Source organism: Leptodactylus fuscus, chromosome 3 (genome assembly GCF_031893055.1).
Source record: "Leptodactylus fuscus isolate aLepFus1 chromosome 3, aLepFus1.hap2, whole genome shotgun sequence".
Taxonomy (NCBI): domain Eukaryota; kingdom Metazoa; phylum Chordata; class Amphibia; order Anura; family Leptodactylidae; genus Leptodactylus; species Leptodactylus fuscus.
In genome coordinates, this window is record NC_134267.1 from 227,367,622 (window position 1) to 227,390,870 (window position 23,249).

At 44.7% G+C, this 23,249-nt stretch overlaps 8 non-coding genes across 8 annotated transcripts; 3 read left to right on the top strand and 5 right to left on the bottom strand.

The window, feature by feature from the left end:
* Positions 1 to 2,310: 2,310 nt before the first annotated feature.
* Positions 2,311 to 2,382, bottom strand: TRNAA-CGC (transfer RNA alanine (anticodon CGC)). The gene has a single exon. It is a non-coding gene; the product is annotated as a tRNA-Ala (tRNA).
* A 564-nt stretch (positions 2,383 to 2,946) lies between these two features.
* On the bottom strand, positions 2,947 to 3,018 carry TRNAA-UGC (transfer RNA alanine (anticodon UGC)). The gene has a single exon. It is a non-coding gene; the product is annotated as a tRNA-Ala (tRNA).
* A 337-nt stretch (positions 3,019 to 3,355) lies between these two features.
* On the top strand, positions 3,356 to 3,427 carry TRNAA-UGC (transfer RNA alanine (anticodon UGC)). The gene has a single exon. It is a non-coding gene; the product is annotated as a tRNA-Ala (tRNA).
* Positions 3,428 to 5,103: 1,676 nt separating this feature from the next.
* Positions 5,104 to 5,175, bottom strand: TRNAA-CGC (transfer RNA alanine (anticodon CGC)). Its single transcript has one exon. It is a non-coding gene; the product is annotated as a tRNA-Ala (tRNA).
* Positions 5,176 to 6,347: 1,172 nt separating this feature from the next.
* Positions 6,348 to 6,419, bottom strand: TRNAA-UGC (transfer RNA alanine (anticodon UGC)). The gene has a single exon. It is a non-coding gene; the product is annotated as a tRNA-Ala (tRNA).
* Positions 6,420 to 6,756: 337 nt separating this feature from the next.
* TRNAA-UGC (transfer RNA alanine (anticodon UGC)) lies at positions 6,757 to 6,828 on the top strand. Its single transcript has one exon. It is a non-coding gene; the product is annotated as a tRNA-Ala (tRNA).
* A 566-nt stretch (positions 6,829 to 7,394) lies between these two features.
* Positions 7,395 to 7,466, bottom strand: TRNAA-UGC (transfer RNA alanine (anticodon UGC)). The gene has a single exon. It is a non-coding gene; the product is annotated as a tRNA-Ala (tRNA).
* Positions 7,467 to 8,811: 1,345 nt separating this feature from the next.
* TRNAA-UGC (transfer RNA alanine (anticodon UGC)) lies at positions 8,812 to 8,883 on the top strand. Its single transcript has one exon. It is a non-coding gene; the product is annotated as a tRNA-Ala (tRNA).
* The last annotated feature ends 14,366 nt before the right edge of the window (positions 8,884 to 23,249 follow it).

The following is a 23,249-nucleotide window of genomic DNA, read 5'->3' on the forward strand; positions in this document are numbered from 1 at the left end:
AAAAACACATTGCCATCTCAGCCAGGATGGCATCCCTGACCTTGGAGGCAGTGTGCTGTCTGTCCCCCAAGCTGATGAGCTTCAGCATGTCCTGCTGACATCTACCCACGCCAGTGTTACAGCGTTTCCAGCTTGTAGCTGGGGTGGAGGTTGCAGCGCAGTAGGCTTTCAGATAACCTGTGGCATGAATTTTGGGCTGGGAGAGGAGATAGGCCACCCCAGTTTGCACACCCAGACTCCCCTACATTCACCCTTCCTGTCATTAAAGATAAGCAGCATCCCTGACCACAGGCGCTTGTCCATGCATCGGTGGTCAAGTGGACCTTGCAGCAAAGCGCGGAGCTCTGGGCCCGACTGATGTTATGGGACACGTGCAGGCGCAAAGCAGGGATAGCAAACCAAGAGAAGTAGTAATGGCTAGGCCCAGCATAGGGAGGTGCCCCAGCTGCCATCTGGTGACGGAAGGCCTGGGTATCCAGAAGCATAAACGTCAACATCTCCAGGGCCTGCAGTTTTTTGATGACGCCATTAAAGGCTTGGGCATGTGGGTGGCTTGCACTGTACTTCTGCCTGCAATGAAACGCCTGGGAGATGGGGAGTGGCTGGGAAGAAGCGCATGATGGTGCAGGCCAAAAGGGCGAATCAGCGTCAACTCCCCAATGTGTCAGAGACAGATGTGTAGGTGTCCTTGCATCATATCCTTGCACCATACTTGGCTTGATTGGACTTTCATTTTGTGCCAAAAAGTGGTCAAGACAGCGATCCTTCAGCTAATCCCGTTACACCGTCCATTGCCAACTGCAGCACTGAAGTTACCATCACTGAAAGTGGTACAACGTCTTTCTCTGCATTTAGCCATGCTCGATGCTATGCTAGCTGACTACACTTGGTTGCTTCACGGTTCTCTTAATGCATATTGCTAAGGGGACTCAGATGTGTTTCTCGGCACTGAGGCCACCTCCTCTGAGATCCCAAAGGAAGTTGGGTAAAAAATATGCAAATCTATTCTCCTGGATGGAATTAGGAGAACAGAGTGCACTCTGTACACCACCCTATAGAGGGCAGCATCCTTAACATCATGAATGACTCAGTTATAAAGTCTTTTAATCATCATGTGGATTTAATTGCCAAATCAGTATTTCTGTCCCAAAAGGAACAGATTCCCAGCTATGGACAGCGCTGTTTCGGCCTATTGGGCCATCCTCAGCATAGCGTAGGGATACTGATTGGCAGAGTGAAAGACTATAGACCAGGGTTTGGGGACACTCGTCCACATCAGGGAGAGTGTGTGCCTACATAGGCAGTAAAAAAAGATAAATTTGCTCAACTTCAGAGCAGAAATATCCGGATGTGATCCAAGAAACTGTATTAACTGATAAACCAAGTATCAAAATATCCTTCACACCATACACTAGATTGTAGAGATATAGGCATAAAGTGTCCAGTAGGTCTGCTCATAAACAGAAACACACAAGGATGAGATCAGCTTCTATATGGACATATTGGGCACAGATCCTTGTAGACCGGGGCTCGGTGCAAGATGTCTGACACGTGTTATTTTATACTGGATTTCCTTGTTACGTCTCCTTCTGTAACTTTAGATTAATTTATTCTATTATATTGGCGGTATTATTTTATAGATGTCGCACTCAGTATCCGTCTTCAGATATATCTATATCTACATACACAGATCCAGCATCTCCAAATACAAAAGGGCAGAAAAAAATTCTGTCTACATTTTAGGTCTATAACCATGGACAGAACTGGTAAAGACTGGGCCCAATAGGAAACATTGACATCATGTGGGGCAGACGGGGTCCCCTGGAGGGCTGAAGCAGAAGTGGAGGCAGCAGGGCTGTCAATGTTATATGGAGGAATATGATGGGCCCTATATAAATAAAAAATGCCTGTTCATTATACCACAGGCAGTGTATTGTGCTGACTATAATGCCCCCTAGTGTCCATCACTGACTGTACTGGGGATTCGTAAATGCAGGATGACATTTTGATAGTTGAATCCGTCCTTTGTGTTACGTCGAGACAGACATCTTGTGGATTCCTGCACATTTATCAGTTTTATGGATCTTTGATGTTTTTGTAGTTGTTTATCACATAACATGGAGATACCTGGATGTTTCTGTGTATGAGCGCACTGCCACCTACTGGCCACATTATGTATACATCTTTAGGAATACTGCACATGACAGTGAAGGATATTTTGATACTTGCTTTATCAGATATTACAGTTTCTTGGATCACATCCAGATATTTCTGCTTAAAGTTGAACAAATTATTATGTAAGACAAAACATGGAGATGCCGGGGATTGAACCCGGGGCCTCAAACATGCGAAGCATGCGCTCTACCACTGAGCTACATCCCCTACAGGAAACCTCTTCAAATACTCCAATTCCTGAGACAATATACTACGTGTAGCCCTATTGTGCTGATACTACTGGATATCATTATGTGATTAGTAAAGTGGAAATATATAATAATAATAATACCGCCATATAGATATAATGTAGCCATACAGCGCCCACATACAGTACACCGAAATAACACTGTCGTACAAATAAATACTAAAAACATAGAGTGCATATAATGATACTGTCACACTGTGCAAAACAATAATACCACCATATAGTGCACACGGATAATACTCCCATACTATACACATTAGTAGTGCTACCACGCAGTACACGTAAAAAAACACTTTTGTGTTTCAACAAGTTGAAGTGCGTACATGGATGTTTTTGTGTTTCAGTTGACTGCCCCCTACTGTCCACCATGCGCTTATGTTTCCACATTATATGATGGTGAACGATACAATCTTTTTATTTTGAAGCTTATTTTTTGACAAAATCCAGTAGTTTGAGGATCATCCAGACGCCTGAGCTCTGAATTTTAGCATTTTTATTGTATTTAGATAAACCTGTACAAAACATGGAGATGCCAGGGATTGAACCCGGGGCCTCATACATGCAAAGCATGCGCTCTACCACTGAGCTACATCGCCTATATAGCAATTCTATTAATGTTCCCAATTCTGAGATGAAACAATACGTTCCATTGACCTCCTGTACTGAGGGGAAATAACCCCAGCAGGTATTAGGCCCTATTTAGTTACCGGTCCCTGCCACTGCCCACAGCCACCTTTGCTTACGTTTCAGTCCTCTAGGGGGCCCCATACGTCTCATATCATGTAGCTGAGGCTGAACAGTGTCAGGACGTTGTTGACAGCAATGTGGTATGCAATGCACAGGGCCCCCTGGAGGGCTGAAGTGTAAGCGAATGATAGGTACCACGACTATTTTTCTCAGATGCATTGGGAGCATTAATAGAGACATGGTATAGGGGATGTAGCTCAGTGGTAGAGCGTATGCTTTGCATGGATGAGGCCCCGGGTTCAATCCCCAGCATCTCCACCCTTTGAGACAAACAGCTACAAAACATCAAAGGTCAGTAAAACTGATGTACAGGCAGGAAGGCACACAAAATATGTTTGGGGATAATACGAAGACGGAATTTAATGTAAACGAGCTTAACCTTTTGTCTGTAGAGAAAATGATGGACACTAGGGGGCAGTCTAGTCTGCACAATACATGTAAAGGATTACATTGCCGGTGACACAATGATATAGGATGGCGCTATAGAGATAAGGAGGACTATTTATTACATCACTGGCCATGTATTTCTATACACTCACCGGCCACTTTATTAGGTACACCTGTCCAACTGCTCGTTAACACTTAATTTCTAATCAGCCAATCACATGGCGGCAACTCAGTACATTTAGGCATGTAGACATGGTCAAGACAATCTCCTGCAGTTCAAACCGAGCATCAGTATGGGGAAGAAAGGTGATTTGAGTGCCTTTGAACGTGGCATGGTTGTTGGTGCCAGAAGGGCTGGTCTGAGTATTTCAGAAACTGCTGATCTACTGGGATTTTCACGCACAACCATCTCTAGGGTTTACAGAGAATGGTCCGAAAAAGAAAAAACATCCAGTGAGCGGCAGTTCTGTGGGCGGAAATGCGTTGATGCCAGAGGTCAGAGGAGAATGGCCAGACTGGTTCGAGCTGATAGAAAGGCAACAGTGACTCAAATAGCCACCCGTTACAACCAAGGTAGCCAGAAGAGCATCTCTGAACGCACAGTACGTCCAACTTTGAGGCAGATGGGCTACAGCAGCAGAAGACCACACCGGGTGCCACTCCTTTCAGCTAAGAACAGGAAACTGAGGCTACAGTTTGCACAAGCTCATTGAAATTGGACAATTGAAGATTGTAAAGACGTTGCCTGGTCTGATGAGTCTCGATTTCTGCTGCGACATTCGGATGGTAGGGTCAGAATTTGGCGTCAACAACATGAAAGCATGGATCCATCCTGCCTTGTATCGGTAACGGTTCAGGCTGGTGGTGGTGGTGTCATGGTGTGGGGAATATTTTCTTGGCACTCTTTGGGCCCCTTGGTACCAATTGAGCATCGTTGCAACGCCAAAGCCTACCTGAGTTTTGTTGCTGACCATGTCCATCCCTTTATGACCACAATGTACCCAACATCTGATGGCTACTTTCAGCAGGATAATGCGCCATGTCATAAAGCTGGAATCATCTCAGACTGGTTTCTTGAACATGACAATGAGTTCACTGTACTCCAATGGCCTCCACAGTCACCAGATCTCAATCCAATAGAGGAGCATCTTTGGGATGTGGTGGAACGGGAGATTCACATCATGGATGTGCAGCCGACAAATCTGCGGCAACTGTGTGATGCCATCATGTCAATATGGACCAAAATCTCTGAGGAATGCTTCCAGCACCTTGTTGAATCTATGCCACGAAGAATTGAGGCAGTTCTGAAGGCAAAAGGGGATCCAACCCGTTACTAGCATGGTGTACCTAATAAAGTGGCCGGTGAGTGTACATGTATTGTGTTAGCTACACCGCCCCCTAGTGGTCACTATCGACATAGGATTCTAAAATGGTGAACAGATAATATTCAGCCTTTATAATACAGACGGGCAGATGTTTCCTGAATTCCTGCACATTTATCAGTTTTATGGATCTTTGATGTTTTTGTCGTTGTTTATCACAAAACATGGAGATGCCGGGGATTGAACCCGGGGCCTCATACATGCGAAGCACGCGCTCTACCACTGAGCTACATCCCCTATAGGAAACCTTTAAAAATACTCCAATTCCTGAGACAATATACTACGTGTAGCCCTATTGTGTTGATACTACTGGATATCATTATGTGCCCCCAGTTTCTTGTCCCCCCATCTCTGCCCCCAGTTTCTTGTTCCCCCATCTCTGCCCCCAGTTTCTTGTTCCTCCAGTTTCTTGTACCCCCATCTCTGGCCCCAGTTTCTTGTCCCCCCATCTCTGCCCCCAGTTTCTTGTCCCCCCATAAATGCCCCCAGCTTCATGTCCCCCCATCTGTACCCCCAGTTTCTTGTCCCTCCATCTCTGTCCTCAGTTTCTTGTCCCCCCATCTCTGCCCGCAGTTTCTTGTCCCCCCATCTCTTCCCACCATCTCTGCCCCCAGTTTCTTGTCCCTACATCTCTGCCCCCAGTTTATTGTCCCTCCCCATCTCTGCCCCCAGTTTCTTGTCCCCCCATAACTGCCCCCAGTTTCTTGTACCCCCATCTCTGCCCTCAGTTTCTTGTCCCTCTATCTCTGCCCCCAGCTTCATGTCCCCCCATCTGTGCCCCCAGTTTCTTGTCCCTCCATCTCTGCCCCCAGTTTCTTGTCCCCCCATCTCTGCCCCCAGTTTCTTGCCCCCCATCTCTGCCCCAGTTTCTTGTCCCCCCATCTCTTCCCCCAGTTTCTTGTCCCCCCATCTCTGCCCCCAGTTTCTTGTCCCTCCATCTCTGCCCCCAGCTTCATGTCCCCCCTCCATCTCTGCCCCCAGCTTCATGTCCCCCTCCTACATCGGCCCCAGTGTAGTAGCACTCACCTTGGCCACGCTCCCCCGCCGCTCTCTCTGCTCGCTCAGTGCATATAGTTCTCGGGCTTCTGCCTGTGTGTGTCCTATATGAGGCAGAGCGAGGCCCCGGCGTCAGGGTGCTATGACGCCGGGCCGTGCTCTGCTTCATATATGCCACATTTTAAGTAGCCTACTACCTTTTCCTGGCAAATATGTGTGTGTGTGTTTAATTTACCCAAAATCCATTCAGCCGTTTGGCTGTGATTGAGGAACATCCAAATACACAAACCCACAAACATCCAAACTCACAAATTTTCACCTTTATAATATTAATAGGATACGGGAAGATGTTTCCTGAATGTTTATCAGTTTTTTGGATTTTTGATGTTTTTGTACGTGTTAATCACATGACATGGAGATGCTTGGGATTGAACCCGGGGCCTCATACATGCAAAGCATGCGCTCTACCACTGAGCTACATCCCCTATATAATTGTTCTATTAATGTTCCCAATTCTGAGATGAAACAACACGTTCCATTGACCTCCTGTACTGAGGGGAAATAACCCCAGCAGGTATTAGGCCCTGTTTAGTTACCGATCCCTGCCGCTGCCCACAGCCACCTTTCCTTACATTTCAGTCCTCTAGGGGGCCCCATACGTCTCATATCATGTAGCTGAGGCTGAACAGTGTCAGGATGTGGTTGGCAGCAACGTGGTATGCAACGTACAGGGCCCCCTGGAGGGCTGAAGTGTAAGCGAATGATGGATACCAAGACTATTTTTCCCAGATGCATTGGGAGCATTGGTAGGAATATTCTATAGGGGATGTAGCTCAGTGGTAGAGTGCATGCTTTGCATGTATGAGGCCCCGGGTTCAATCCCTGGCATCTCCACCCTTTGAGACAAACAACTACAAAACAAGGACAGTAAAACTGATATACAGGCATGAAGTCTCACGAAATATGTTCGGGGATAATATGAAGACGGAATTTAATGTAAAAGAGCATAACCTTTTGTCTGTAGAGAAAATGATGGACACTAGGGGGCAGTCTAGTCCACACAATACATGTACAGTAATACATTGCCGGTGACCCTGCAGCACCTGGTGACTTCACATCCTACCACGAACGTGATATGCCAGAAATCCAGTATAAATTGTCATGTGCCCGACATCTTGCGCCTCCTGTCACTGTGGAGCCGAGCCCTGGTCTACAAGGATCCGTATCCAATATGTCCCTACAAGTTGAAGTGCGTACATGGATGTTTTTGTGTTTGAGTTGACTGCCCCCTACTGTCCACCATGCGCTTATGTTTCCACATTATATGATGGTGAACGATACAATGTTTTTTTATTTTGAAGCTTATTTTTTGACAGAATCCAGTTGTTTGAGGATCATCCAGACACCTGAGCTCTGAAATGTAGCATCTGTATTGTATTTAGATAAACCTGTACAAAACATGGAGATGCCGGGGATTGAACCCAGGGCCTCATACATGCAAAGCATGTGCTCTACCACTGAGCTACATCCCCTATAGAAGGGGTACCAGTCTATATCATGTTCACAAGGACACTAACAGCTCAGTGACATGTACAGCAGTTCCATTTTGCACATTTCCGGTCTGGACGAAACCACCGGGAGATCTCATGAGACAAATCTCGCAAGGTTCCCCCAACAAATGCTCTCAGTGCTGCCCCCTCCTGGATTCAGCAATCTGCCTCCTAATGCCTCACAGCAGATGTAAACTGGGACTGTCCTGGTGTCCCAAGAGGCCCCCGCTACCATAGGGCCCAGTAGGAGTGCACCATATGCCCTATATTTAATGCAGCCCTGTATTCCCTGCTCATATAATACCGCCAGACAGTTCACCTATACCACCGTATCATATCCAGGGCACTCATACTGACAGTGGGATGTGAAGGCTCCAGTGTAACAGTTTATTAGCTTTCTTTCTATATATAGGCTCCTAGAGTTGAGCTGGAAACCACAATGGCATAGGATGGCGCTATAGAGATAAGGAGGACTATTTATTACATCACTGGCCATGTATTTCTATACATGTATTGTGTCAGCTACACCGCCCCTAGTGGTCACTATCGACATAGGATTCTAAAATGGTGGACAGATAATATTCAGCCTTTATAATACAGACAGGCAGATGTTTTCTGAATTCCGGCACATTTATCAGTTTTATGGATCTTTGATGTTTTTGTAGTTGTTTATCACAAAACATGGATTGAACCCGGGGCCTCATACATGCGAAGCATGCGCTCTACCACTGAGCTACATCCCCTATGGGAAACTCCTGAAAATACTCCAATAATAATAATACCGCCATATAGATATAATGTAGCCATACAGCGCCCACATACAGCACACCGAAATAACACTGTCATACTAATAAATAGTAAAAACATAGAGTGCATATAAATGATACTGCCACACTGTGCAAAACAATAATACCACCATATAGTGCACACGGATAATACTCCCATACTATACACATTAGTAGTGCTACCACGCAGTACACGTAAAAAAACACTTTCATGTCATTTTTCAGAGACTAAAATATTGATGTTCTGTCCTAAGAAAAGATCATGAATATACAATGTTGTGGGGTCTGAGACCCTTTTTAACCCCCTATATGTTCTATGTGCACTATACCCCGTACGTGCTGTGGGGGCCCAGTCAGTGTTTACTATGGGGCCCAGTCTTTGCTAGTTACAACCCCTGATAACAGACCTGAAATGTAGACAGAATAGTACCAACATATATAAGTGCCATATACCTGCCCATAATAATAATAATACCAATGTAATACTGCCATATAGGTGGTATGTAGTCTCAGAAATATGAGTGTTTTCACACTGTGTATGAGGGGATGTAGCTCACTGGTAGAGCGCATGCTTTGCATGTATGAGGCCCTGGGTTCAATCCCCGGCATCTCGATGTTTTGTGTTACATAATAATCAATAAAAAAAAGATAGGAGTGCACCATATGCCCTATATTTAATGCGGCCCTGTATTCCCTGCTCATATAATACCGCCAGACAGTTCACCTATACCACTTTATCATATCCTGGGGCCCCTCCCAGATGTTTTGAGAGAGTTGGAGAATAACAGAGGGGCCTTGAGCCTCCTTGTGCACTTAGGCCCATGTATATCTGCCCTCCCCGCAGCCCCTGGAGCTATGATCTCCTCATTACACAATATACACATTTACATATATCTGCCATATATTGGAGCATTTGTTGGTGCGGTCGTGTATTTGGTGTAACTGCTACCTCTGTCTTACTTATCATTATAGGCTCTTAGATCACAAAATATTATTATATACAGTAAAAAAAGAAATACAATTTACACAATCTTTTTTTTTTTTTTTTTTTTTTTTATTATTATTTATTTATTTACATTTTTTTTTTTTTTTAGGAAGAATTTGCCATGGAATAAAGTATATGGCACCATCCGGGTCTGGAGCTGCCGTGTCCTGTAACGGATTGTAGTTCAGGCTGTTCTTTTTCCAGGCTTGGATATTCTTTCTGGATAGATAAAGATAAAATGTTATTATTTCTATGTTACATGTCACATACATCTGATAGGGCGGAGGGAAAAGATGAAATATAGATGGCTTACCTTCCATTATTTTGGGATGTCTCTGTTCATAGCCCTTCATGGGGCTTCATTGGAAGCAGTGGGTACGGCACAGGGGGCACTGAGAGTGAGAGCGGAGCCAGGTCGAGATGCAACCCTGATGAAAGTTATGAGTACAGGGAAGCTCTGTGACTTGCTCTCCGATGTCATATTCAGTCATGCAGATTACACATGACTGGGCCTCCTCCTGAGGTATTACCTCTCTAGTGGGTAAGTTCTGAATTTGCAGAGTTCTCCTGCTGGGCGGACGCTGCCGTCTCTCCTGCCGTCTCTCGTGCCAAAGTAGATATTGTGCATGTGGTTCAAGTGGTTGCCCCTGTGGCATTGCCGGTGACGTTGGGGTCATCCCACCCATGTCCAGCAGCTGAATGAATCTACTGAATGCACGGGTTGCAGGGTAGGAGTATACAGGAGATCTGCTTGGAATTGGATCCTCAGGCGGTGGAACCGGATTTGGCCATTGAAATTCAGTGGTATCAGCTGTGGATCCACTTGCTGGACGGTTGTTATCACTGCTACTCTCTCCTATTATTCTGGAGGGCTCTGCAGGGGCGGGTCTTAATGGAGAGCGGCTTCTTTCCCTGCTCTCTTCTAGTCCTCTGTGCTGTGGAGGGGCTCTGTCGCGTCTCCCTGTCCTCGCAGTGATAGGATTCCTGCTTCTTTGCTGTCCAGTAGAAGGTTCTCCACGGTGTCCTTGGGATGACCTCAGTCTATGGACAATTGCTGCCTGACCTGTAAATATATAAAGGTAACACATTTAGCCCATAGGAATGAATCCTGTTATTGCTAAGGGTTTTGAGGAGAAGAGACCCCAGTATAGTTAAGTTTAACAGTAACCTGAATAAAGATATATATCATTCACTGGATGAAGGGACGCCATCAACTAATATTGGACAAACTGGGCCCCATAATCACAAAACAGTAAGTCGTCTGAAATTTTTTTTTTTATTCCCAATAAATAAATAAAAGAACTCCCAGCAATGTTAAATCCCCAATGCTAAGAGCTAGTTCACACGTAAAAACCGCCTGCCTTATTTTGGTCCCGAAAAAAAACCGCTTCCTAATTAGGAAGCGTCTTTTTGACCTTGAGGCGTTTTTTGGAGCAGTTTTTTTCAGAAAATGACAGGCGGTTTTCCCCTCCCCTAAAGTGAATAGACTGTAAAAAAAAAAAAAAAACGCTAGGCGTTTTCGGTCTGGATTTTTTTTTTTTGCAAAAAAAATGCTAGACGTTTTTCGCCTCCCATTCACTTCTATTGCTTTCCTCAGGTGGAATCCGCCTGAAGAAAGGTCATGCCGCTTCTTTTTTCCGCTAGCAGCAAAAAACTGCTAGCAGAACAACGAAATCTAGCAGTCTCCATAGACCACCATTGTATGGAGGCAGGTTTTGAGGCGAAATCTGCTGTCAAAATCTGCCTCATTGCCCCCCGTGTGAACTAGCCCTAATAGTTCCGCTGCTCATAGTGTATAGTAATCATACAGGGACCAAAACAATAATAATCTAATGGGGATTTATAGAGATTATTAGAAGCCTAATCTAATGCCAAACAAAGATCTTTGGGAGATATAATTGTCCAACCTGATAATTGCGGGGATTAATGCATGTCCATAGCATATGCCATTAAGAACAACAGGGAGGCATAGAAGGCACTCTCCCCAGTAAACACTAACCCCAATGGGCTGCTAGTTCCCTAAATTAACTGGAAACACAAGCAACAGCCTCTCCCTGTCATAGACTTGTATGTGCGCTGGCCACCAAGGATTAAAGCCCATAAGTTCCCTCTCCACACAGGTGAGCGCTAGCTTTCCCCCAACCAGGGCCGCACCTCTGAGGTGAGGTCACGCAGCCGCCTCAGGCAGCACTTTCAAAGGGGCGGCAATTTTACCAGTTTATTTTTTTCCTTATTTTTTCTCTTAACCAGCCCAAGACAGGATGCCCTGAAAACAGATCTGAGCAGTAATGTCCCAGATGTCACGTGGGGACGTCACGTCTGGGACATTGCCCTAAATTCCTGAAGCCTATGCTAGGAGTAACAATGGATCCCGGAGAGGTGAGTTACACTGTTTATTATGCTTCTTCACCTCCCCTGAGTCTCTGATTATTATACTCTGGGGTCTGAAAAGACCCCAGGGTATAATAATAGCGGCAGTTTCTCTCGGGGTTAGCCTTGTTTGTTCCGGTGCCCGTTCAAAGAGGGTAACCTCTCGCCAGAAATCTATTCAGCAAAAACGCACTTGGCTGATCATATTGATGTATGCTTGAACAGTTACTCTGTATACAGAGGAACTGCCCCCCTTCGGGATTCCCCTTTTAAAGAGGACGTTTCACCGATTTGGGCGCAGGCAGTTCTATATACTGCTGGAAAGCTGACAGTGCTTGTCCATAGACAAATATTATCTGGTGTGAGGGGGCGTTCCTCCCAGCTCACCCAGTACAGCGCAATAGGCACTGCTGTGGAGAAGGATGTACCTGAGTGACTGTCAGGAACGCCCTTCTGACTGTAAAGAGCTACGGTACCAGGGCCGATAGTTCTTTACCCGGGGCACAGATTGGGAAAGCCGACAGTGCGCTGAATTCAGATCATTGTCAGCGTTCCAGCAGTATATAGAACTGCCTACGCCCAAATTGGTGAAAGGTCCTCTTTAAGGGTCTGGGGGGTGGCAGTTTCTTTTCTGAACAAGATAGTGATGGGAGATATGAAGAAACTGGACCGAACGCTAGCTAGTAGCGGAAAAAAGAAGTGACATGCCCTATCAGCGCAGAATCAGCCGTGAATTCCATGGCTTGACCATTTATTCGGGCCTACACAGGAGTGAGTTGCCGCGATAGAAAGCTGATGCTGCATCGGCATTTCGTCACGGAATGTTCAAATGGAATGTTCCGTGAAAAAGATATGAAGGTCACAGCTCTTAATATAGAAAAAATGATAATAATTTAGAAGTGCACTACTCACGTGTCAGAGCCGTCAGCGTTGTAGCAGGATTCCAAAAGATCGGTGCACGGATAATGGCTCTCTCGGCTAAGCCAAAATGCAGCAACAGGAAAAGACAAAAGGATATATCCAGCACTCGGAATCCGGCCTAATAAAGATAAAACTTAACTTTTATTAAGAAATGGTCATTCTTCCATTAAAAAATTATGATCATACAAGGGACATTAGCTTACCCCTCGTATGATCAAAAAATGTTAATGGAAGAATGACCAATTCTTAATAAAAGTTAAGTTTATTTTTATTAGGCCGGATTCCGAGTGCTGGATATATCCTTTTGTCTTTTCCTGTTGCGGAATGTTCTGTGACCTTTTCCTCCGTGTGAACATACCCTTAGAGTGGGGGGTTTAACGTTGTTGGGATTTCTTTTATTGATTTATTGGGAATAACAGTTATGTTTTAGACGGGTTATTGTTTTGTGATTATGGGTCCCAGTTTGTCAAATTGCCTGAATAAAGAACTTCTGTTTTCTATCATGGGCAGGGGTGGAATTCGGAGGAAAGTAAAACCCACCCCAAACGACTAGGAATGGAAAATGTGCTGTTTACCCTGAAACATTGCTGAGCAGAGCCCAGGGATAACTCCTCCCAGGAAATCTCCTCTAGGGTGGGGGGAATATTGTCTCTCTCTTCCTGAACAATTCACTTACCTTGATTCTCCGGTCGGCGCAGCCATGTATCATTGTCAGCTATCAGCTGACGCAGCTCTCGGGCGCTCATGGCTTAGTTACCAAGGCGGATCTGATGAAATATTAGAGAACTAAGTTCTCAGGTGGCTCCGATATTACTGGGCCCTGATCAAAGATCAGTAAGAATGAATGGAAGTAATCACTAGATATGTAGTACAAACTAGTTCGCTCTTCCAGAACCAAAGTGAAGTGTCAGCAAAAGCATCAACTCAAGAAATGGCTGTGATGTCACAGCGCTCAGGGTTTATATACCCTCAGGGTTCCGTTATGACATCATCATATGCAAATATGTGCATTATGACATCATCATATGCAAATATGTGCATTATGACATCATCATATGCAAATGTGAACAGAACCTCACATAATAGGTAAGCAGAGCCTAGTTTTATGACATCACAGAAGTAAGGTCATGTGACTGTGTGTGTGTGTGCAAAAAAAATTAAATAAAAATATTTCAGTATATGGGACAATATATTCCCTCCTGTGAACTAGAATCTAATAGCGCTCACAGTGGAGTTATGTGACCATATAGATCTGCAGGTGACTCTCATATTCCGTATAATGTATAGCTGGCGGTATATTATTCCTTATATTATAATGCTTTGCTTCTTCAGAATCCATTCTTTCTTTCATGCAATCTGCCAATTTTGGGTAAATATTAAGGGTTCACTTACTTTGAATTTACTTAAATTTGTAAATATACACACACATCTATAGAATATACACACTTATGGAAGATATGCAAACATATACTGAATATGGAATATACACATACAGTATACAGGATTTGTATTAATGATCAGAAGACTCCCTGGGATTCAAGACCCCAAGAGCGTCTAACAATGACAAATAAATAAAAAGCAAAATAATTACAAATATAAATCCCCCCTCCCCCTTTGCCTAGACTACATATAAAATACATAAATATAGTGTAACACATAGACATTATGTATTCCTATGTCTGAAAGATGGAGGGTCCTGTCTGCTTAAAAAAACGGTTACCCACAGACACCCACAGACCTATAGACTATAGTGGGATTGGCCAAGTGGTTACTGGTGACACATTAGAAAAGTGAGCACATGGGTGAATCACATGGCGGCCATTCACAGTATTAATATTGATAGCGCGGCTTGTTGTGCTTATACAGCCCATAGATGGGGGATCAGGAGTCTTCATCTGGGTGATGGAGGAAACATATGATGGCTGTTTGGGACTGAACAAAGAGTTTTGGGGCTTTTAGTAAATCTTGTTTCCTTATTTGGCCAACCCCTTGTATGTATATGTAATATGTACACACATCTAATATGGTTTGTAGGTTTTTACATCATTTGTACATTTTTTTTGTCTATGCTACATCTGTCATTTTTGTGCTTTAGGTCGTAGAGCCTGTGCCGGAGAGACACTTGCAAGAATGGAGCTTCTCATCTTTTTCACAATCCTTCTGCAGAAATTCACCTTCTCCTTCCCCCCAGGGGTCACTGAGGTGGACATGACACCTGACATTGGAATAACAAATGCACCGAAATCCCAGATGATTTGTGCTTTACCTTGCTGTTAAAATCCTATAAACCTGCAGTCACAATAGACAATATTCAGATTCCCGTTACCTGGGTCAGGGGGAATACTAAGTCTCTGTAAGGAGAATTCCTTTGTCGGCCACATTTCAGGTGTGCAGAGTCGGACAGGTCATATATTCTTTACTGGGAATTCTGGGAAACAATATGCCAATAAGTTCCTTGATGAGAAGAAGAAAACTGTTTCTTTATTCTTATTTATTTAACATATCAAGAGTCAAGTTACATTTGGCTACATCTGTATGTGAAGCGGAACTTGAAGGGAAAAATATTTCTTAAAATGTATTACAAAGTTTCTTATATTCCCCCATATTATTCATGTATTGTATAACTGGAAGTAAGCTTTAATTGTAAGCTATCTTCCTAAGGTTGGGTTCAGGGACCATTCAGTCCATCCCTGATTCCGGGCGGATGTATAACAGTATTCTACACTATGTTTTATAGATAGGTTCTTAGGAGCTCTGACATTATTCTACACTGTTTTATAGATAGGTTCCTAGGAGCCCTGACAGTGTTCTACACTATGTTTTATAGATAGGTTCCTAGGAGCCCTGACAGTATTCTACACTATGTTTTATAGATAGGCTCCTAGGAGTCCTGACAGTATTCTACACTATGTTTTATAGATAGGTTCCTAGGAGTCCTGACAGTATTCTACACTATGTTTTATAGATAGGTTCCTAGGAGCCCTGACAGTATTCTACACTATGTTTTATAGATAGGTTCCTAGGAGCCCTGACAGTATTCTACACTATGTTTTATAGATAGGTTCCTAGGAGTCCTGACAGTGTTCTACACTGTTTTATAGATAGGTTCCTAGGAGCCCTGACAGTATTCTACACTATGTTTTATAGATAGGTTCCTAGGAGTCCTGACAGTATTCTACACTATGTTTTATAGATAGGTTCCTAGGAGCCCTGACACTGTTCTACACTATGCTTTATAGATAGGCTCCTAGGAGCCCTGACAGTATTCTACACTATGTTTTATAGATAGGTTCCTAGGAGTCCTGACAGTATTCTACACTGTTTTATAGATAGGTTCCTAGGAGCCCTGACAGTATTCTACACTATGTTTTATAGATAGGTTCCTAGGAGTCCTGACAGTATTCTACACTATGTTTTATAGATAGGTTCCTAGGAGCCCTAAAAGTATTCTACACTATGTTTTATAGATAGGTTCCTAGGAGCCCTGACAGTATTCTACACTATGTTTTATAGATAGGCTCCTAGGAGTCCTGACAGTATTCTACACTATGTTTTATAGATAGGTTCCTAGGAGTCCTGACAGTGTTCTACACTGTTTTATAGATAGGTTCCTAGGAGCCCTGACAGTATTCTACACTATGTTTTATAGATAGGTTCCTAGGAGTCCTGACAGTATTCTACACTATGTTTTATAGATAGGTTCCTAGGAGCCCTGACACTGTTCTACACTATGCTTTATAGATAGGCTCCTAGGAGCCCTGACAGTATTCTACACTATGTTTTATAGATAGGTTCCTAGGAGTCCTGACAGTATTCTACACTGTTTTATAGATAGGTTCCTAGGAGCCCTGACAGTATTCTACACTATGTTTTATAGATAGGTTCCTAGGAGTCCTGACAGTATTCTACACTATGTTTTATAGATAGGTTCCTAGGAGCCCTAAAAGTATTCTACACTATGTTTTATAGATAGGTTCCTAGGAGCCCTGACAGTATTCTACACTATGTTTTATAGATAGGCTCCTAGGAGTCCTGACAGTATTCTACACTATGTTTTATAGATAGGTTCCTAGGAGTCCTGACAGTATTCTACACTATGTTTTATAGATAGGCTCCTAGGAGCCCTGACAGTATTCTATACTATGTTTTATAGATAGGTTCCTAGGAGCCCTGACAGTATTCTACACTATGTTTTATAGATAGGTTCCTAGGAGCCCTGACAGTATTCTACACTATGTTTTATAGATAGGTTCCTAGGAGTCCTGACAGTATTCTACACTGTTTTATAGATAGGTTCCTAGGAGCCCTGACAGTATTCTACACTATGTTTTATAGATAGGTTCCTAGGAGTCCTGACAGTATTCTACACTGTTTTATAGATAGGTTCCTAGGAGTCCTGACAGTATTCTACACTATGTTTTATAGATAGGTTCCTAGGAGCTGTGTTATGGTCAGCAGGGTTATTAAAAAAATCCTAATAAACAAAATCCCTGAGGAGCCCAATGGGGCTCTGAACTTCAGGAACAGCCTGGTGTGAACAAGGTCTGGCAGTAAGTGTCACTGCCAGATCACTACACCAACCGGGTGTGCTATGTTAAATCACAGATGCGGCCTGTGCAGCTCAGAGCAGCCGCTACAGCAAACAAGACTTTCTAGTCAGAACCTCTGAGCTAGACAGAGACTAGTACACAGTGTGTGCTACCAGAGCATTCAGAATAAGGCAGCTTACTGCCCAACTAACCGTGTGATTCTATCTCAGGGGCAATTCTAGCTAAGGTCAACTGAGGAGCCTGGAACCCATTCACACACACAGAAATGAGGATCTGGAATGAGACTAGGGCAGCAGGCTGAGCGACGTGGCTCCTTAAATAGGGAAAGGGCGGTCCCTACCATCTAGCCCAGCTGCCCACGCCGGGCGCACATTGGCTAACACCCTGGTCAGTCAGACAACCAACCACGCCCAGCTGATGCAAGGGAATGTGACAGCTGGCAAAACGCAACAACTGAGGAGCGGATTGTGACCTGACCCCTCGGCCGCAGCTGCCGCACTGTCCTAACAAGCTGTAAGAGTGTTCTACACTATGTTTTATATAGATAGTTGGGGTTATGGGGTCCTATAACAGTGTAATGTACTCACTGACAGCTGCTAGGTCTTTCCTTATTACCTACATGACTCTGGATTATTCTGGAGATGGTACGACTTAGTATTATTGCTTGTACAGTATTTAGGGTGAGCCGTGTAAGTTATTGTTTCTTTTAGAGAACTTTTAATTTCATGCTGTTGTGTGTATATATATATATATATATATATATATATATATATATATATATGTAGGATTTTCATCCATAGTCCCAGCATAGCATTCCTATTGGCATTACATTAGACTACATGAGCTCACATTAGGTTTATTGTCTTGCTGCCACCTAATGCTCAAAATGACATATTGCTCTGTCCGCATAAATATTGGTTTATTACTTGCTTGTAATGGGACGTGCCATAAGTCCGTCACATGATCCTGCCAGCCAATGGCATCTGCTGATGACTCTGAGGGTTCTAGAATCTGCTAGATTAGCCCTCCCCCCCTCCTAGGAGAGTGTGCGGCTCCTGCACTAGTGAGTTGGGGCCTGTCCTAAAACAGGGGAACATCACCTCCTCATGTCTCCCCTCAGGAGATGAGCCCCTCAGACTACTACCCTGCACCTCCACTGCATTGTTCAGCTGTAAAGTCTTCTCCAGTAGTCCCGGCTAAGGTGTTTTATAAAGAAGTTGTATCCAAAGGTCAGGCCTGGCCAAATCTGCTAACCCCTGACCCTGAGGACGACCTGTGCTGGATAGCTGCTGTGTACAAGAGTCCTTTGTATAGGACTTTGTAGACTATTTCATGTATCTTCCACTTTTCTACAACTGACTGTGCTTGTATCTGATGGCATGCGTTCAACCTCACTGGCCATGTGGAGCAGTAATTATGGACAAGAACCATATGTTCTCAGCGGCCACAATGGAAAAACGCAGCAAGGCCAAGTGATAGTTCTACCCTGATTGTTCAGGCCCAGTTCCCACACTATGCAGGGCCCATCCTTCTCTCTGGACCGTTTCGTTCTGCCATACAGTTCTGTAAGTAATAAACCTGGGTCAGAGGAGCCGCACAGAGGAGCTGCTTCACTGTATCCTGCAGCAAGTATCCTACTGGATGGCTCTCCGCCAACTCCAACTGGACAGTTTTGCCAGTGATAATGGCGCCAATATTGTTGCTATGCTGCAATAAAACAAATATGTATGTCTTGTATGGTGTATGTCCTTAATCAGGTGGTTCGGCATTTTATTGACCTGTATAGTGGCTTAAAAGAGCTGCTCCTCATGGTCTGAAATATCTCTGTGCATTCCAGCCGTTCTTACGTTGCAAACAACACACTTCTCGATTTGCAGTGTCAAATGGTCTGCTCTTGGACTGGCTTATCTGCCATCTTCCAATTTAATGAAACTCCCCCTTAAACATGCTGGAGCATCTGTATGAGCAGCAGAAGGGGGTGAACGATTGTAACAGATTTTTAGTAGAGATGAGCGAACACCCAAATGTTCGAAGTTCGAAATCCGATTCGAACAGCCGCTCACTGTTCGACTGTTTGAACGGGTTTCGAACCCCATTATAATCTATGGGGAACATATACTCGTTAAGGGGGAAACCCAAATCCATCTCAGGAGGGTCACCAAGTCCACTATGACACCACAGGAAATGATACCAACACCCTGGAATGACACTGGGACGGCAGGGGAAGCATGTCTGGGGGCATATAAGTCACTTTATTACATGGAAATCCCTGTCAGCTTGCAATTTTCGCAAGCTAACTTTTTCCCATAGGAATGCATTGGCCAGCGTTGATTGGCCAGTCTTCAGAATTCGGCCAATCAGCGCTGGCTCTGCCGGAGGAGGCGGAGTCTAAGATCGCTCCACACCAGTCTCCATTCAGGTCCGACCTTAGACTCCGCCTCCTCCGGCAGAGCCAGCGCTGATTGGCTGGAGACTGGCCAATGCATTCCTATGGGTATGCGGTGATGCAGTCGAGCTGAGCGAGTGCACACACTCACCTCTGCTGTGTTGAGCCAGTTCTGCTCAACTACACTGTGTGCCGGTCGGCTCTGCTGTGCGAGCTCGGCACACACCCAGCTCTGCTGATTCTGTATACTGATTCTGTATACTGATTCTGTATACTGGCCAATTAACGCTAGCCAATGCCATCGGGGATGCAGAGCCGAGTGTGTGCCGAGCTCGCACAGCAGTGCTGACCGGCACACGGTGTAGTTGAGCAGAACTGGCTCAACACTGCTGAGTCTCTGCACAGCAGAGGTGAATGTGTGTACTCGCTCAGCTCTGCTGCATCACCGCATACCCATAGGAATGCATTGGCCAGCGTTGATTGGCCAGCCTTCGGCCAATCAGCGCTGGCTCTGCCGGAGGAGGCGGAGTCTAAGATCGCTCCACACCAGTCTCCATTCAGGTCCGCCCTTAGACTCCGCCTCCTCCGGCAGAGCCAGCGCTGATTGGCTGGAGACTGGCCATTGCTTTCCTATGGGTATGCGGTGATGCAGTCCAGCTGAGCGAGTGCACACACTCACCTCTGCTGTGTTGAGCCAGTTCTGCTCAACTACACTGTGTGCTGGTCGGCTCTGCTGTGCGAGCTCAGCACACACTCAGCTTTGCTGATTCTGTATACTGATTCTGTATACTGGCCAATGCCAGCGGTGATGCAGAGCTGAGTGTGTGCCGAGCTCGCACAGCAGTGCTGACCGGCACACGGTGTAGCTGAGCAGAACTGGCTCAACACTGCTGTGTCTCTGCACGTCTTCTGTATCTCATTCGGCCAATCAATGCTGCTCAATACAATCCAATGGGAAAAAGTTTATCTCACAAAAAACACAATTACACACCCGATAGAGCCCCAAAAAGTTATTTTTAATAACATTCCCACATAAATAAAGGTTATCCCTAGCTATCCCTGCCAGTACAGCTATCCCTGTCTCATAGTCACAAAGTTCACAGTCTCATATGACCCGGATTTGAAATCCACTATTCGTCTAAAATGGAGGTCACCTGATTTCGGCAGCCAATGACTTTTTCCGATTTTTTTCAATGCCCCCGTTGTCGTAGTTCCTGTCCCACCTCCCCTGCGCTGTTATTGGTGCAAAAAAAGCACCAGGGAAGGTGGGAGGGGAATCGAATTTTTTTGGAGTTTGCCACGTGGTGTCCGTATGGAATTGAACATCTCGAACAGCTTGATATCCGATCGAACATGTGTTTCATAGAACACTGTTCGCGCATCTCTAATTTTTAGGTGTCCAGAATTGTGTAAGTCTGTAGTGTCTGAATGTGAATGTGTTCTAGTCCCCTCTTCACCATCATACAGGCAGTTTTTGGGACCAGTTTCAAAATCTGAAACAGGGCCCCACCTACCATGTGCCATTTATGACACTTGTGTCTACATATACAAACACTTGCTAAATTTGACATATTGGCCTCTGGGAGACCTGGTGCACAAAGCGTTTTGTAAAAATTGTCCGGCGGCCCAAACCCTTTTGGGAGAACACCCCCTTTTTGCAGATCACTCCCCATTTTTGTGACATTAATGCTAAATGTGTCAGTCACATTGCTTTTCTGATATGACTGGCACATAGAGTGCTCATGTTATGTTATTCTGCTGGGCTGAGGACACTTGTCCACCCTGGGAGTCCAGGCAGTCAACCTTTCTGAGGGCCCCTTCCAGGTGTTTTGAGAGAGTTGGAGAATAACAGAGGGGCCTTGAGCCTCCTTGTGCACTTAGGCCCATGTATATCTGTTGGTGCGGTCGTGTATTTGGTGTAACTGCTACCTCTGTCTTACTTATCATGATACGCTGCTAGATCACAAAATATTATTATATACAGTAAAAAAAAGTAAAAACAATTTACACAATCTTTTTTTTTTTTTAATTTTTTTTTTTTTTTTTAGGAAGAATTTGCCATGGAATAAAGTATATGGCACCATCCGGGTCTGGAGCTGCCGTGTCCTGTAACGGATTGTAGTTCAGGCTGTTCTTTTTCCAGGCTTGGATATTCTTTCTGGATAGCAAAAGATAAAATGTTATTATTTCTTTGTTACATGTCACATACATCTGATAGGGCGGAGGGAAAAGATGAAATATAGATGGCTTACCTTCCATTATTTTGGGATGTCTCTGTTCATAGCCCTTCATGGGGCTTCATTGGAAGCAGTGGTTACGGCACAGGGGGCACTGAGAGTGAGAGCGGAGCCAGGTCGAGATGCAACCCTGATGAAAGTTATGAGTACAGGGAAGCTCTGTGACTTGCTCTCCAATCTCATATTCAGTCATGCAGATTACACATGACTGTGCCTCCTCCTGAGGTATTACCTCTCTAGTGGGTAAGTTCTGAATTTGCAGAGTTCTCCTGCTGGGCGGACGCTGCTGTCTCTCCTGCCGTCTCTCGTGCCAAAGTAGATATTGTGCATGTGGTTCAAGTGGTTGCCCCTGTGGCATTGCCGGTGACGTTGGGGTCATCCCACCCATGTCCAGCAGCTGAATGAATCTACTGAATGCACGGGTTGCAGGGTAGGAGTATACAGGAGATCTGCTTGGAATTGGATCCTCAGGCGGTGGAACCGGATTTGGCCGTTGAAATTCAGTGGTGTCAGCTGTGGATCCACTTGCTGGTCGGCTGCTATCACTGCTACTCTCTCCTATTATTCTGGAGGGCTCTGCAGGAACCGGATTTGGCCGTTGAAATTCAGTGGTGTCAGCTGTGGATCCACTTGCTGGATGGTTGTTATCACTGCTACTCTCTCCTATTATTCTGGAGGGCTCTGCAGGGGCGGGTCTTAATGGAGAGCGGCTTCTTTCCCTGCTCTCTTCTAGTCCTCTGTGCTGTGGAGGAGCTCTGTCGCGTCTCCCTGTCCTCGCAGTGATAGGATTCCTGCTTCTTTGATGTCCAGTAGAAGGTTCTCCACGATGTCCTTGGGATGACCTCAGTCTATGGACAATTGCTGCCTGACCTGTAAATATATAAAGGTAACACATTTAGCCCATAGGAATGGATCCTGTTATTGCTAAGGGTTTTGAGGAGAAGAGACCCCAGTATAGTTAAGTTTAACAGTAACCTGAATAAAGATATATATCATTCACTGGATGAAGGGACGCCATCAACTAATATTGGACAAACTGGGCCCCATAATCACAAAACAATAAGTCGTCTGACATTTTTTTTTTTTATTCCCAATAAATAAATAAAAGAACTCCCAGCAATGTTAAATCCCCAATGCTAAGGGCTAGTTCACACGTAAAAACCGCCTGGCTTATTTTGGTCCCGAAAAAAAACGCGTCCTAAAGTGAATAGACTGTAAAAAAAAAAAAAAAAAACGCTAGGCGTTTTCGGTCTGGATTTTGTTTTGCAAAAAAAAAATGCTAGATGTTTTTCGCCTCCCATTCACTTTTATTGCTTTCCTCAGGTGGAATCCGCCTGAAGAAAGGTCATGCCGCTTCTTTTTTCCGCTAGCAGCAAAAAACTGCTAGCAGAAAAACGAAAGCTAGCAGTCTCCATAGACCACCATTGTATGGAGGCAGGATTTGAGGCGAAATCTGCTGTCAAAATCTGCCTCATTGCCCCCCGTGTGAACTAGCCCTAACGGTCCCGCTGCTCATAGTGTATAGTAATCA